This window comes from Mustela nigripes, unplaced genomic scaffold (assembly GCF_022355385.1).
Source record: "Mustela nigripes isolate SB6536 unplaced genomic scaffold, MUSNIG.SB6536 HiC_scaffold_20, whole genome shotgun sequence".
Taxonomy (NCBI): domain Eukaryota; kingdom Metazoa; phylum Chordata; class Mammalia; order Carnivora; family Mustelidae; genus Mustela; species Mustela nigripes.
In genome coordinates this window covers 706,359-723,755 of record NW_026739436.1, presented here as the reverse complement: position 1 = coordinate 723,755, position 17,397 = coordinate 706,359, and the positions used below count along the sequence as shown (strand labels likewise).

Below are 17,397 nucleotides of genomic sequence, written 5' to 3'. Positions count from 1 at the left end.
TCTGACTTCATTTACAATTTTGTGTGATTTGACAATGACATGCCCAGGTATATTATCTTTTATTTTTAATTTTTTTTTAAAAAGATTTTATTTATTTGACAGACGGAGATCACAAGTAGGCAGAGAGGCAGGCAGAGAGAGAGAGAGAGAAGAGGAAGCAGCCTCCTTGCAGAGCAGACAGCCCAATGGGGGGCTCCATCCCAGGACTCTGGGATCATGACCTGAGCCAAAGGCAGAGGCTTTAACCCACTAAATCACCCAGGTGCCCCCTGTTTTTTGTTTTTGTATTGTTTTTATTTTATCCTATCTGGTGATTTCTGAGCTTCCTGAATTTGTGGTTTGGTGTCTGACATTAACTTGGGGAAGTTCTCAGGCACTCTTACTTCAAATATTTCTTGTTTTCTCTCCCCCCCCCCTTTTAAAAAAAACTTTTATTACTTTCATGAACTCCTGGACCACTGGCTTAAAGTTAATCTATTTATGGTAAAGTTCTCTGGGAATATCTTGTGTCATGGATACCCAAAAGATGAATTACAATAAAAGACATGTCTGAATAGTCTTTGGACATAAAAGCCTTACCAGGAGATTCCTTACTCTTGGAAGTTTGAAACATTTTGATAGTGACTAAGATGACCATTTCATTTCTCAGATGGACTTTTGAAGAAGTCATAGTGGAAATTCCTCTTCCCCAATTTACTCTAGACAGGTTGTTTAGTTAAGGGACATAATAGAAAACTCACAAAGCTCATATCTATGTTACAAAGGGACAATTTGGACCCACTCCCTGCCATATACATATACCCACACACACATTGCTGAGATTTATTATTATCATAGGCTTCAGTTAATATAAATTAATATAAACTCATACCCTGAAGATGCACCTCAGTATCATACTGTTTAGAGCCTTTATTGGCCATTAAAGAAGGCAGCTCTAACATTTTATGTTTTAATAAGCACCTTGGCTTTGTCTTTTTCTTTTGATCAGGTTCACAGTTTGCCCTCTAGGGACACACCTTTCAAGGCTTAAAGACATTAAGGTATCAGGTGTGGAAGAGGGCTAAATTAAATTAAATTAAAGCTTAGTATTAAATGCTCTCCTTATGGCTAGGGGAAACTTATTTCCAGTTCCTCTCCCTATGCATTGGGATTCTATATCTCATCAATCAATCCTCTTTATCAAAGGGATCTACCCATTTTTGGGAACCATGTAACACTTCCGTCTCCTTGATACTACAGAGACTAATTTCCACAATGCCTAATATATTTTTTTAAATTTTTTACTTTAGTTATCATGTGAAATGTAGTGTCCTCATAAACCACTGATCTCATCTGTCTTGCCCTGGGTATTGTGTATTCTGTATCCCCATAACCATAGGGCAGGAAACCACCCTACCAATTCATGGAGACTGATGATGAAAGCAGAGGTCCTTAAAATAGGGTGGAATTATAATCCAATACAGAAGCAAAAAAAAGACTGACATGGGTGGGGGGGATGCATTGGAAAGGATGAAGGAAAAAGATGATGGGTGAAGAAGGTAAGAAAATATGATGTGCAATTAATGACAGAATTACTTATAAAAGGTAACTTGTACCCAACTCAGCAAAGTAAAGGGTGCAGTTCAGTGCTAGGAATTAATTTAAAGCCTTGAAATTTATGAAAGTGGAAGAGGAGCCTGAAAAAGGTCAATAGAGTAGTTATCTAAGATTAAGCAGTCTCTACAAACCTTGGCAAGATCCCCTATAAACCACTCCTCTGTTCGTTTCAAAATTCTTTAGAAATTCATTTTCTGGCAATTGGGTACTCATCAGAACAAGTTGGAAAACAGAAGGGAGAGAAAAAAATGGGAACAGCCCATGATAGAATAAAATCAGAGAGGAAAAGAAGGCACAGTGAACTGCTAGAAGCGTTAAAAGCACATAATAATAATTACCAAAAACAAAACAAAACAACAACCCTCTAGAAAATTGGATCAAGAAAGAGTAATAATTTTGACAGTTCTATGTCCTGATTTCTTCCACACATCATCAGTACCTTGACCTAAGGTTGAAATGAGTCATTTACCATGTCCCAAGGTTGGGTAGGTAACTTTTGAAGCTCCTGTAGTTCCATTCCTTACCTTTCTTTCAAAGCAGTGAGAAAAGCTAAATATAGCTTCTTAAGAGTTTCATAGTATAGGGTCTCCTGGGTGGCTCAGTTGGTTAAGTGTCTGCCTTTGGGTCAGGTCATGATCTTGGTGCTCTGGAATTGAGCCCTGTGTTGGGCTCCTTGTTCAGCAGGAGGTCTCCTTCTCCCTCTTCCTCTATCTTTTTCCTCCTCTTGTGTACTCTCTCTCTCTCAAATAAATAAAATCTTTAAAAAATTTTTCATAGTATACTTTTGCATGCATTCTTATCCTGATCCTTCCACTTGTAAAGGATGTTTACTGCTTTTGCTGTACATATATATCTTATAAATGGAGTTTAAAGAATACAGTGTCAAAGTCAGCCAGCTGGAAGCAGAGGTGGGACTAAAAGAACCTAGGGGAGGTGGCTGGTAGTTCATGCTTGCCTTCACAGTCTCCCATTGCTTTCTTTAGTCTATCTTTGACTTCTATGTCCTGATTTTGGTCCTACAAAGATAGATTACTTTGCCACTTAATATGCTTGCTAAATTTTATTTAAGTTAACCATCCAGAAGACTATTCTTTGCAGTAAGTCAATTTGAGTCTAAAACATACTATACTTATTAGTCCCTTCCTTGACTGAATTGAAATGATTGAGAAACTACTCTTTGTAGGAATCATTTGAATTAACAATAACAATAACAGCCTAAAATTCTCTGGCTTTCAGACTGTATTTAAACAAAAATCAACATTATATCACTATGTAATTTTTAAAAACATTTATGATGTATTTAAAAACATATTCATGTATTTCCTATTTTTATAACTATCTGTTTTGTAAAGGGTGATTGAAAAATCAGTGACGAATGAAATGGAAAAAAATAGAAAACAGTTTTCAATAAACAGAAGAAAAATGTGCTGATGTTAAGAATAATTAAAAAAAATATATATATATTTCAGAATGAGTTAAGGTGGTGGAGGGATAGGGATCCTAAGCTTGTTTCCTCCCTTAAACAGAGCTAGATAAATATTTAATCATTCTGAAGATCCAAGAAATTGAGGACTGAGATTTCTTGGATCTTCAGAATGATTAAATATTGCACATCTACAGGTAGAAAAGTGGCTGTGTCATGGAAGGTAGGAGGTACGAAGAGTTGATTTGGGGGAGAGAAGAACAGTGGGTGCTGCAGAGGGAAGGGAGCTCTGATGATGGGGGGTGGGAGGGGAGAGAGAGAGAGAGCGAGCACAGGGGACTGCACAAGAAATTTCTTCACCAAAGCTGTTGAGTGGGTAAAGGAGGGGCACTGACTACTACAAGTTTATGCAAGCAGCAGAGCTGCTTTATACAAGCAGCAGAGCTCAAGGTCTGAAGTTTTAGAAGTCTGCACCATCACTGGAGTTGTCTGTGTGGACTTAGTGGTGCTCCAGTGGGGAAAAAGGGCAGAGGCCTGGGAGCAGGAAGTATGGTCTGAGGATCCCCTGGGCCACCTGGTGAGAAATTATTCCCCTTCTTGGAGTACGCTTGGTAGAGGTGGTGTAGCTTTAGGTACAAAAGACATGGCTGAGCCAATACGCTGCCCTGTTTATTAGCTTAGGAAGGAGATATCAGCTTATGGCAGCACACTTTGGTACCAGGTTTGGCTATATTTTACCATAAACTCTGAAATGCTGTGCTGTCCTGTGACTGCTTCTCTGGGACAAGCTGACACTGACCAGAATGTGGTGAGGCCTTTCCCTAGATTATCAGTGCAGGTTAGTGCAGCACAGTTCCCTAAAACTTGGAATGTGTGAAACCCAGGTGCACCTAAGATAAAACACAGGACTACTGTGCTACTTGCAGGGCAGGCAGCTTGGACATGGACAGGTGAGGGCAGGGATCTGATGGAAGCTGGGGACCCAGGAGGGTTGATTGCTCTTCTGTGAGGTTTTCCTGAAGATTGGCAGCACAAAATCCCCATTCTAGGGATAAGAGGGTGGGGTTTTACCATCCCTGCCCATTAGCACTAACATACTTCAGGGTGCAAGCCACAGTCATCCAATGGAGTCTGGAGGCACTTGCAGCAAACTCCCCTATGCCTACAGGTACACCTCTGCTAGAATAAGTCTGCCTGAGAATCAACACAGCAGGTCCCACCCCCAGAAGACCAGTACAAACCCCTTGCACACACCAGATCTACTGAGCATAGGGTGCTATAAAGCTTCAGCTCTAGGGGAAAATATGATCAAGCTATCCCTCCTCCTCCTTCTCCTTCTTTTTCTTCTCTCTTTCCCCCTTATTCTTCTCCCTCTCCTTCTCCTCCTCTTCCTCCTTCTTCCCCCTACATTTCCCTCCTCCTCCTCCCACTCCACAGGCATTTTCTTCCTCTCTCCTGCTCCTCCTCCTTCTTTTCTTTTTCTTCTCCTTCCCCTTCCTCCTCTTCTCCCCCTTCTCCTTCTTCTACTTCCTAGGCTATTTTAACAAGCAGACCAAAACACACTTAGTTAAAATTTACCACACGTGGACAAGGTCCAAACACCCCCTACTGCAGCCAAGGAGAAACTTTGGAGAGGACTGACCTGAGAAAAAGGGAAGGCAATACACAACAGCAGAATGCACACTCTGCAATACCTCCTGAGCTACTAGGTCAAAAACAGTATAGGATCTCTTAATACAGCCAATACTCTCAGGAGCAGGAATATAACATGCTTGCATAACAATCATATAAAAAGAACCAGTGACTAGATGAAATGATAATAAATTCACCCCAAGAGAAAGAAGAAGTAGAATTGGCCAGGGACTTAATCAAAATTGATATAAATAAGATGCCTGAATCAGAATTTAAGACAATTATAAGGATACCAGCTGGCCTTGAGAAAAGCACAGAAAACACTAGACAACCCCTTACTTCCTCAAAGTAACACTTAAAACTAGTCAAGCAGAAATAAAAAATGCTATAAGTGAGTTGTAAATGTAAATGCTATAAGTGAGTTATAAAATTGGATGGATGCCATGAAAATGAGAAACCAAACCAGAGGAAAGAATCAGTAATAATAGGAGATAAAACTGTGGAAAATAATAAAGCCAAAAAGAAGAGGGAAAGAAAGACATTGGATCATGAATATAGACGTGGAAACTCAGTGACTTCTTAAAGTGTAAAACATTTATATCAAAGGAGGCTCAAAAGAAGGAGAGAGAGAAAAGGATGCAGAAGATTTATTTGGGAAAATTATAGTTGAAAACTTTCTTCATCTGGGAAAGGAAACAGACATCCAAATCCAAGAAGCTCAAAAACTCAAATTAAATTCTATAAAAACAGGCCACCAACACCAAAGTATAGCATTTTCAAATTTATTAAATACAGAGACAAGGAAAGAATCCTGAAAGCAGCAAGGGAAATAAGTCCTTAACCTACAAGGGAAAATATATCAGGCCTTTGGTACCTGTGCACAAAAACATGGCAGACTGGAAGGACTGACATGATACATCCAATGCAGAATTGGAAAAATACATGGCCAGAATTCTTTATCTAGTAAGGCTCTAATTCAGAATAGAAGGTGAGAGAGAACATTTTCTAGACAAACCTAAAGGAGTACATGTCTACTAAAACAGCCCTGCCCTAACCCAAAACTATTCTTTTGAAACTGTTCCAAAAATTAGGAGGGAAAGAAAAACTTCCAAATTCATTCTGTGAGGCCAGCATTACCTTGATTCCAAAATCAAGAGCCCACTAAACAGGAACATTATAGACCAATATCCTCAAAGAACACGGATGCAAAAAGTTCTCAATGAGATATTAGCAAATCAAATCCAACAGTACATTAAAAGAATTATTCACCATGGGTGCAAAGAATTCTCAACGAGATACTAACAAATCAAATCTAACAGTACATTAAAAGAATTATTCACCATGATCAAGTGGGATATACCCCTGAGCTGTGAGAATGGTTCATAAATCAATCAACAGGATACATCACATTAATAAGAGAAAGGATAAGGACCATTTGATCCTCTCAAAAGATGCAGAAAAAGCATTTGACAAAGTACCACATCTATTCATGAAAAAATTCTCAACAAGTAGAGAATAGAAGGAACATAACTCAACATCATAAAGACCATATAAAAAAGACCCACAGCTAATATCATCCTCAGTGGAGAGATACAGAGTTTTCCCTTTATGACCAGGGATGTCCATTCTGACCCTTATTATTTAACAAAGTATTGGAAGTCCTAGTCTCAGCATCAGACAACGAAGAAAGAAAAAGCATTCAGATCAGCAAGGAAAAAGTCAAACTTTTAGTATTTACAAATGACATGATACACTGTAGAAAACCTGAAAGATTCCACCAAAAAATTACTAGAAGTAATATAGGAATTCAGCAAACTTGTGGGGTATAATACAAATGTAGAGAAATGTGTTGCATTTCTATACACCAGTAATGAAGCAGCAGAAAAAGAAACCAAGGAATGGAGCCCATTTTCAAATGCACCAACAACCATAAGATATGTAGGAATAAACCTAACCAAAGAGGTGAAAGCTCTGTGCTTCAAAAACTATAAATGGTTATGAAAGAAATTGAGGAAGACACAAACAGATGGAAAAACATTCTATGATCATGGATAGGAAAAGCACTGTTAAAATGTCTATGCTATCCAAAATAAAACTTAATACAATCCCTATAAACACCAGCAACAGGCAAAGGGCACAAAAGGAAGAATAACCTATCAGGACTTCAACAACATAAAAAGCTTCTACACAGTGAAGGAAACAATCAACAAAATTAAAGGCCACCACAAAATGGGTAAGATATTTGGAAATGGTATATCTAATAAAGACTTAGAATCCAAAATCTATAAAGAACTTAAGCAAACAACACCACAAATCCAAGTAAACCAGTTAAGAAATGGACAAAAGACATGAACAGACATTTTTTTTTTTTTCCGCTGACTTGCTCAAACGCAAGTTTATATGCTGAGTATTTTTAAAGGATTTAAAAAGCATGCTCAGTTAAACATACAGCCTTTTCTCACTTATATAACAGATGCATTTCTATTTGCTTGTGTACAGTAAAGGGTTAGAACTTGAATCAACTTTCTTATGACTTCAGAAATGGGCTATTTCAGAAATTATTCCATGGAATTTTCTTCACTGCTCCTACCACTGATTCTTCAAATAAGCAAAGTATAGAAGGTCTCATCCCTTGAAAACTGTTTTTTGAACACCAGCATGTTAAATTGGAAAGGTAGAAACCTAGTGATTTCTAGTACAGTGCCTAGACTTAGTCTTAATTAATGTTAAGATTTGAATGTACAACAGAATATCCATCATTTCTTCATCCTTAGAGGAGAGGGAAGGAAAAAACGAGAGGTGTGGGATATGGTGCAGTATTCAAGAGCTGAATAAGGACACTCATAATGCCATCAACTTCACAATAAAGAACCATGGATCTCATCAATTTTATAATTCATATTGGATCAAGAAATTTGGTTCCCCTCTATGTATATTAATGAATTCAAACCTCATACTCTCCAAACTACGAAGACGGATAATGTCAGATAAACTCCAACTGCAACAGGTATTTCCTCAGAAGACTGAATATCAAAGGGAATCCCTCCTTCCAACATCTTCTGAGATGGTTAAGATCTCACCGAAGCAGAAACCTAACATTTAAATATGCAATCGCTTGGCCAAGTAAGAAACTACAACTGTTATGGGTATTACCTTACATAATCACTATATGTATTACATAGTAAACCCAGCGTTACATATACTTGCACAATTATGCTGTGAATGATGATAATAGTGATGACACCAGTGAAAACGGACTATCTTTAGCTCAAAGAGTACTGCGAGGTGAGAAGGGGGGACATGAAAATAAGCAGAAAGCACACAAAGAGATGGGTATTTTCTGACCAGGAAAGGTCACTCTAAACACAGAAATATTAAAAAAAAAAAAAAAAAAAAAGGGTATTCCCTTATTTCCCCTATGTGGAAAGAACACAAAACATTTATTTTCTATATCAGACAAGAACATAGCTAAGTAATCCAAGTCTACTGCAGCATTATAAAAATCATCCCCTCACCACAGTGTAAGATTTAAATGTTTCTGCACAAGGGTGAACACTATATAAAAGGAGTAATGTTGTTGCTGCCCTGTCAAGCACTTGCGGTCCCTACCCAGGTCTGACTGCAATACTGGTGGTCCCAATGGTTCTATCAAAATAAATTGTGTTTAAAAAAATAAAGCATTTAAAAAGACAAGTCAAAATGCCTCAGAAACCGTATCTCCAACTCAAACTTCATCTATTTTAATGTATTATTTGCCTCCCACTAATCAATCTTTATTTCACTCGTTATAACTGAGCAATGAATCTTCCACACTGAAATATCTTCCTTGCCCAATTAATCCAAATGAAAAATAACTGAAATGATTAGTAAAGAAAAATGTAGGGACTAACACACCCTTTTAACATGTTCTTGAATATTTTTAAGGTTTAAAAAGTGTTTAAAGTTTGTAGTTCCTAGTAGGAAAACATTATCTGAATGAATACCCTATTGGCAAACCATTGTAGAATGTTTCAGTTGCATGGAGAGCAGAGGGGTAGGGATTCTCTTCACAGCACCCCAGCTTTCTTCATGAGAAGGTCGGAGGTACACTGGTTTGTATTATTGCGACATCCATTAGGTGACTGAAGTTGCTTTTCCTTCAGCAAGGGCTTTATTTGTCAGAAGGGCATTATGCTTGACCTCCAAATATGGCTGACAATTTACTGAGGAGATACATAACCTTTGGGTTGCTCTGATATTTTGACATATTCGCTGGGTTCTGGGCCACATCCTGGAAGGCCACCATAACTTCTGGATCCTGCATGGCTGCAAGAACTTCTGGATCACTAAGAATTTCATTGAGCCCAGACATTCCTGCCATTCCAGACATCCCCCTGCCATTCCAGGCATTCCTCCAGGAAACACACCTGGGAAAGAGCCATAATGAGTTCCTGATTGTCCTCTGGGTTCTTCCTCCCTCTGGGCTCTTTCTTTCTATTCTTTGTTTGATCTCTCACCCTTCATGTTTCCACTCATACTTTCTCCCATGTTCAGCAATTTTCTGGGCCCTCAGTTGAACTTTCAGCATTGCACTAGCATCTTCATTATAATCCAGTTTATAAGCAGGGGCAAGATCATGTGCTGCTTTTTCCCAATGGCCCAGAAGTCTATGTGCTTTCCCACGCCACTTATAAGGCTGAGCTGAATCAGAATTTATTTCAATAGCTCTGTCACAGTCTCAAATGGCAGCATTTGGCTTCTGTAGTTTGATGAAGACACTGGCTCTCTTGGCATACAGAATGGCCAAGCGAGGATTTAGTTTGATGGCATCTGTGAACAAGTCAATGGCATTCTGTAGTTCACCATCATTTAGGGCATCAATAGCAGCCACGTTTTTATCATTTGCCTGATACATCATTTCCTCAGCTATCTCTACATTTTCTTCTCCCATTTCTTGAGAGGCATCGGTATCTGGTTCAATCACACCTTCATTGTCAATTTCTAGATCACTCTTCTCACTTGATGGTTCATCTGTCTTTATGTTTTTCTCCACCTTCTTACTATCTGGTTTTTCTTCCTTGATACTGTCTTCTGATTTAGTTTTATGAGTGGTATTTTACCCCCATGCTCTCCATCCACTCCCGCAGGAAAAGCATTTCCTCGGTGTGCAGAACGCTTGGATCCTTCTTATACATTTTCATGAAAGCCTGAAGCTCGCTCACTTTGCGGGAGTCCATGGTTCAGAGGCAGTGGCAGGGAGCAGGCGTGGCTACTAGCTCAGTGTGATCGTGTAGAAGGGCTGAACAGACATTTTTCTGAAGAAGACCGAGATAGCTAACAGATATGTGAAAAGATGCTCATCATTCACAGCATAACTGTGCAAGTGATCACTTGGCATCAGGAAAATACAGATCAAAACAATGAGATACCACCTCACACCTGTCAAAATGGCTAAAACTAACAATGCAGGAAACAACATGTATTGTGCTCTCCCAGGATGGGAACCCTCTTATACTGTTGGTAGGAATGTGTACTATTGCAGCCAGTCTGGAAAACAAGATGGAACTTCCTCCAAGAGTTAAACATAGAGCTACCTACTTATCAAGCCAGTAATTGTGCTAGTATGTATATACTCAGAGGATAAAAGAATACTGTTTTGAAGGGGTGCAAGCATATTGCTCTTTATAGTTGTATTATCAAAAATAGTATTATCAACAATAACCAAATTATGAAAAAAAAAGGCTAAATGTCCATTGGCTATGAATTGATAAAACAGATGTGTTATGTATATACTATGGAATATTACTTAAGTCTTCCAAAAAAAAAAAAAAAAAAGAAATCTTGTCATTGGCAATGATGTGGTTGTAGCTAGAGTATATTATGCTAATTGAAATCAGTCAGGGAAAGATATATGGTGATTTCACTAATATGTGGATTTAAGAAACAAAACAGATGAACATATGGGAAGAGAGAAAAAACAGTGGGAACCAAACCATAGAGACTCTCTTTTTTTGTTTTTTAAAGATTTTATTTATTTGAGAGGCAGAGATCACAAGTAGGCAGAGAGGCAGGCAGAGAGAGAGGTGGAAGCAGGTCCTCTGCCAAGCAGAGAGCCTGATGGGGGCTCCATCCCAGGATCTGGGATCATGACCTGAGCTGAAGGCAGAGGATTTAGCCCACTCTGCCACCCAGGCACCCCACCATAAGAGACTCTTAATGGCGGAGAATAAAGTGAATGCTGATGGAGGTCAGTGGGAGATGGGCTAGATGGGTGATGGGGATTAAAAAGGGTACTTGTGATGAGCACTGGGTGTTATATGTAAGTGGTGAATCACTGAATTCCACTCCTGAAACCAGCATTTGTACTGTATGTTGACTAACTAGAATTTAAATAAAAATTGGAAAAAAAATTATTCAGCATGGGAGAAACTAGGAATTGGCAGTCAAGGTGCTAATGCTTCAAAGATCCTGATCTGTAGGTGGGAATGGTATACAAATAAGCTTTTTAATGGTTTACACAAAAACCTTTGGCTAGGAATTTGTCATCTCCATTAACGGGACCACAAGGTAAATCCATGAAAATCCAAAGTTTGAATGGAGTCTTCAATTTTTAACATATATAATACTTTTTCAACAAAATTTCATAGTTTTTAGATGGGTATAATCTTCAGATTTTCATTTGTTCAAATTTGTAAAGACTGGATTGTCTATTATTGTTTTAAGAGTAAAGACTGTTTAAAAAACAAAGCTCTATCAATCACTAATGAATTCATTAGTACTGAGACATCAAGTATGAAATAATGAGACAAAAGTCCAAAGTACTACAAATATTTGTAATACAAAAATGCAATTTGGAAATTTCCTAAACTTAGCAGAGAAAAAGTGACCAATTTTGTAGACTCAAGTTACATTTCATATACATTAAAACAAAAAAATTTTTTTAAGGATTTTTATCTATGAGAGAGAAAGAGAGACAGAAAAAGAAAACACGAGCAGGGGGAGCAGCAGAGGGAGAGAAGCGGGCCCTCCATGGTGCAGAAGCCCAATATAGGGCTCCATTTCAAGACTCTAGGATCATGAAATTAGCCAAAGGCAGATAGATGTTTAACGACTGAGCCACCCACGCTGTCCCACACATAAAAAAGTTTTTTGCAGAAATTAAGAGTTCTATTAAACTAGTATGTACATAATTAAAAATTCCTCCTTTCTCTTTGTATCAGAATTGAAAACAAACAAACAAACAAACAGAAACAAAAACAACCAAAAAAATGTGAGTAGGCTCAAGAGTGGGCACACTGCCATCTAGTGACAAATAGGAAAGGTATGGTATTCCCAAAATTGCGTTCTTATCCAAAACCATTATTAGTAGTTTTCTCAATGAAGGGAAGTTGTGAGATAGAAGAGGTTGCCTATCAGAAATTATTGAGTCATTCAAAACAAATGGCTTAAGAAAACTGTGTTTTTTTATTTGTGCAAGGGAACCTTATACTAATTACAAACAAGGAAGACAGACACTTTTCACTGAATTAATGAGAACATTATGAAGATTTCAGAATAAACCTGACATGAATATTTTAAATTGTCATTCCTTTCTTTCCCCAGCTTAGTTTCACAGACTTTTCCCGTGAAAAGCCAGTTTACTTTTAGGGATAGTGTTTGCTGCTTATCTTTTTTACATGTAAAAGTGAGAATATATATAATGTTTAAGGCTTTTTTTTTTTTTTTTTTTTGTAAAAAGAGAAAATTCTTAATAAAGATTTTACATGTACTCCATTATGATTTTTCTATCATTTTCTTTGATACTATAGTTTGCAAACCAAGAGTAATTTAGTCATGTGATACCCCTTCTCCAGCCATAAAATTTATCATTGTTAGGCCTTTCAGTGTAAGGATAGGCTGTCTCCTCCCCCACCCCCCAACTTGTGTAAGTTTTTGAATAAGACTAACCTATCCTATTAGTCAAACTCCAGGCCTTCATTTGGAAGTTTCACTGTGTTCTTTCTTCTCCACAGTTGGGAGACCACTCGTCAAACACTCTCCTTATGTTTTTTTTTTTTTTTTTTTGCTCTTGATTTATTCCATAGTAGATTCTAGAAATGGTATATACAATGTTGTATCTGGTCTTATGACATCTTCTTCTTGAAAATGAATGCAACCCCTTCTTAGATGGTGATAAAAAGATAAGGTAAGATTTACTGAGAACTTTCTGTGTACCAGGTACTATTTATTTATTTATTATTAATTAATTAATTGTTAAAGGATTTTATTTTTTTATTTGCCAGAGAGAAAGAGAGAGAGCAGCAGAAACCTGCTGAACAGGGAGCCCAATGTGGGCTTGATCCCAGGACCCTAGGAACATGATCTGTGCCAAAGACAGATGCTTAACTGACTGAGCCACCCAGGTGCCCCCAACCAGGTACAATTTTAAAACTTAATTTTTATATTACCCATATGAAGCATATGTACTATGACCATCTGCATTTTACAGATGAGGTAATGAGAGGCATAGATAGGTTGGTGATTTGATTAAGGTCTCATAGCCATCAAGTAGCAGAGCCAGGATATATACCCCAATGGGAGACCAGTGCTGCCTCTATGCTGGGCTGTTCTGGAGCTTCTCCTGTGGAAGACATCCCATAACTTGCAGTAGGTCGCCCATTGGACATCTTTTTCCAGAGTGACCTTTAGAAACCACACAGAGAGGGGGAGGAGTCAAGATGGCAGAGATGTAGCAGGCTGAGGCTACATCAGGTAGCAGGAGATCAGCTAGATAGCTTATCTAAAGATTGCAAACACCTACAAATCCATCAGCAGATCGAAGAGAAGAAGAACAGCAATTCTAGAAACAGAAAATCAAACACTTTCTGAAAGGTAGGACTGGTAGAGAAGTGAATCCAAAGCGATGGAAAGATAGACTGTGGGGGGAGGGTTAGTTCCCAGCAAGTGGCGGAGCAGACTTTTAAAAGTCTGTTCCACTGAGGGACATTGCTCCAGAGGCTAAACCAGGGTGAAGCCCATGTGGGGTCAGTGTGGCCCCAGGTCCCGCAGGGTCAGAGAAGGATTGGGGGTGTCTGAGTGTCGCAGAGCTTGCAGGTATTAAAACGGGAAAGCTGGCTACAGATACACAGCCGAAAAGTGAGCTCTCACCTCGGGGTTACCTTGAACCGGTCACAGCATGGGTGAGCTTGGAGCACGGCCGGAGGCCAGGGAGATGAGAGTTATTGGGCACTATTCTCTGAGGGTTCACTGAGGAGTGGGGCCCTGAGTTCTCCACTCCTCTAGGCCAGAGACTGGGAGGCCGCCTTTTTCATTCCCATCCTCTGGAACTCTACAGAAAGCATTCAGGAAACAAAAGCTCCTGAAAATAAACCTGAACAGATTACTTAGCCCAGCACCTGGTAGGGCGGTGCAATTCCACCTGGAGCAAAGACACTTGAGAATCACTACAATAGACCCCACCCAAGAAGATCAACAAGAAATCCAGCCAGGACCAAGTTCACCTACCAAGGCGTGCAGGTTCAATACCAAGTCGAGCAGTGGAATTCCAGAGGAGGAGAAAGCAAAGCACAGAACTCATGGCTTTCTCCCCATGATTCATTAGTCTTGCAGTTAATTTAATTTAAAAATAATTTTATTTTCTTCCTCTAAATTGTTTTAAACTTTTACCCTTTTCTTTTTTAAAGTTTTAAACTAGTCTATCTAATATATATATTTTTTCTTTTTTATATTTTTTATTTGTTTTCTTTTTTTAAATTTTTTCCCCCCTGAACTTCTTTTTATCCCCTTTCTCCCCTCCCTGATTTGGGGGCTCTTCTGATTTGGTTAAAGTGTATTTTCCTTTGACACCCTTTCAGTATTTTACTTGCTCCTTCATACACTATTATCTGGACAAAAGGACAAGGCGGAAAGATTCACCACACACACACACACACAAAGAACAAAAGGCAGTACTGAAGGCTAGGGACCTAATCAATACAGACATTGGTAATATGTCAGATCTAAAGTTCAGAATGATGATTCTCAAGGTTCTAGCCAGGCTTGAAGAAGGCATGGAAGATATTAGAGAAACCCTCTTGGGAGAGATAAAAGCACTTTCTGGAGAAATAAAAGAACTAAAATTTTTAAAAAGCTATTAATGAGGTGCAATAAAAAATGGAGCCTCTCACTGCTAGGATAAATGAGGCAGAAGAAAGAATTAGTGATATAGAAGACCAAATGACAGAGAATAAAGAAGCTGAGCAAAAGAGAAACAAACAGGCTTCCAAACATCCTGCTCACCGGTACACCAGGGGTTGGAAAAACCACACTAGGCAAAGAACTTGCATCAAGATCAGGACTGAAATACATTAATGTGGGTGATTTAGCTTGAGAAGTCTGATCAACGGATATCATGGAGTCTGGCAAGTTCTCCCAAGAGCATGCTGAAAGATGCACAGATGATGGCACAAATCCTGAAGGATATGGGGATTACAGAATATGAGCCAAGAGTTATAAATCAGATGTTGGAGTTTGCCTTCTGATATGTAACCACAATTCTAGATGATGCAAAAATTTATTCCAGCCATGCTAAGAAAGCTACTGTTGATGCAGATGATGTGTGATTGGCTATCCAGTGTCGTGCTGATCAGTCTTTTACCTCTCCTCTCCTCCCCCAAGAGATTTTTTATTAGATATTGCAAGGCAAAGAAATCAAACTCCTTTGCCATTAATCAAGCCATATTCAGGCCCCGGGTTGCAACCTGATAGATACTGCTTGACTGCTCCAAACTATAGACTTAAGTCTTTACAAAAAAAGGCATCTACCTCTGTGGGAAGAATAACAGTTCCATGGCTAAGTGTTGGTTCAGTTACTAGCAGACCAAGTACTCCCACTCTTGGCACACCAACCCCACAGACCATGTCTGTGTCAACTAAAGTAGGGACTCCAATGTCCCTCACAGGGCAAAGGTTAACAGTACAGATGCCCACTTCACAGTCCCCAACTGTAAAAGCATCAATTCTTGCAACATCTGCAGTTCAGAATGTTCTGATTAATCCATCATTAATTGGGTCCAAAAACTTTCTTATTACCACTAACATGGTGTCATCACAAAATACTGCCAATGAATCACCAAATGCAATGAAAAGAAAATGAGAGATGATGATGATGACGATGATGATGACGATGATGACTACGATAATTTGTAATCCAGCCTTGATGCTTGTAACATGTATACTTGTCTTGAATCCATTGTACTAGATTAAACGTGCATGCTGGGTATTTTCAAGTTGTGTTGTAAAAAACTTAAATGCTATTTAATGAGTAAATATAGTTATCCTTTCTGATGAGATGTTGGGTTTTCTTTAATAGGATTAGTAATGGTTATTCATCAGCCCTTAAGTGTAAAAAATAAAACTTTTCATCAGTTTGAAAAAAAAAAAAAAAAGACAAACAGCTATGGGACCATGAGGGGAGAATTCGAGAGATAAGTGACACCATAAGAGAAAACAACATTAGAATAATTGGGGTCCAGAAGAAGAAGAAAGAGAGAGGAGAGCAAAAGGTATATTGGAGAGAATTATTGGGGAGAATTTCCCTAATATGGCAAAGGGAACGAGCATCAAAATTCAGGAGATGCAGAGAACCCCCATCAAAATCAACAAGAATAGGTCCACACCCCATCACCTAATAGTAAAATTTGCAAGTTTTACTGACAAAGAGAAAATCCTGAAAGCAGCCCGGGAAAAGAAGTCTGTAACATACAATGGTAAAAATATTAGATTGGCAGCAGACTTATACAAAGAGACCTGGCAGGCCAGAAAGAACTGGCATGATATATTCAGAGCACTAAATGAGAAAAACATGCAGCCAAGAATATTATATACAGCTAGGCTATCATTGAAAATAGAAGGAGAAATAAAAAGCTTCCAGGACAAACAAAAACTGAAAGAATTTGCAAACACCAAACCAGCTCTACAGGAAATATTGAAAGGGGTCCTCTAAGCAAAGAGAGAGCCTAAAAGTAGTAGAACAGAAAGGAACAGAGACAATATACAGTAACAGTCACCTTACAGGCAATACAATGGCAGTAAATTAGTATCTCTCAATAGTTACCCTGAATGTTTATGGGCTAAATGCCCCAATCAAAAGACACAGGGTATCAGAATGGATAAAAACAAACAAACAAACAAACAAACAAAAACCCATCTATATGTTGCCTACAAGAAACTCAGTTCAGACCTGAAGACACCTCCAGATTTAAAGTGAGGGGGTGGAAAACAATTTACCATGCCAATGGACATCAGAAGAAAGCTGGGGTGGCAATCCTTATAGCAGATCAATTAGATTTTAAACCAAAGACTATAATAAGAGATGAGGAAGGACACTATATCATACTCAAAGGATCTGTCCAACAAGAAGATCTAACAATTTTAAATATCTATGCCCCTAACGTGGGAGTAGCCAACTATATAAACCAATTAATAACTAAATCAAAGAAACACATCAACAATAATACAATAATAGTAGGGGACTTTAACACTCCCCTTACTGAAATGGACAGATAAACCAAGCAAAAGATCAACAAGGAAATAAAGGCCTTAAATGACACACTGAACCAGATGGACATCGCAGATATATTCAGAACATTTCATCCCAAAGCAACAGAATACACATTCTTCTCTAGTGCACATGGAACATTCTCCAGAATAGATCACATCCTGGGTCCTAAATCAGGACTCAACAGGTATCAAAAGATTGGGATCATTCCCTGCATATTTTCAGACCA

General features: G+C 38.5%; 2 pseudogenes; one reads left to right on the top strand and one right to left on the bottom strand.

Annotated features, from left to right (window-relative positions):
- Positions 1-8,819: 8,819 nt before the first annotated feature.
- On the bottom strand, positions 8,820-9,867 carry LOC132008025 (hsc70-interacting protein-like; annotated as a pseudogene).
- Positions 9,868-13,081: 3,214 nt separating this feature from the next.
- On the top strand, positions 13,082-15,817 carry LOC132008045 (transcription initiation factor TFIID subunit 9-like; annotated as a pseudogene).
- Positions 15,818-17,397: the final 1,580 nt, after the last annotated feature.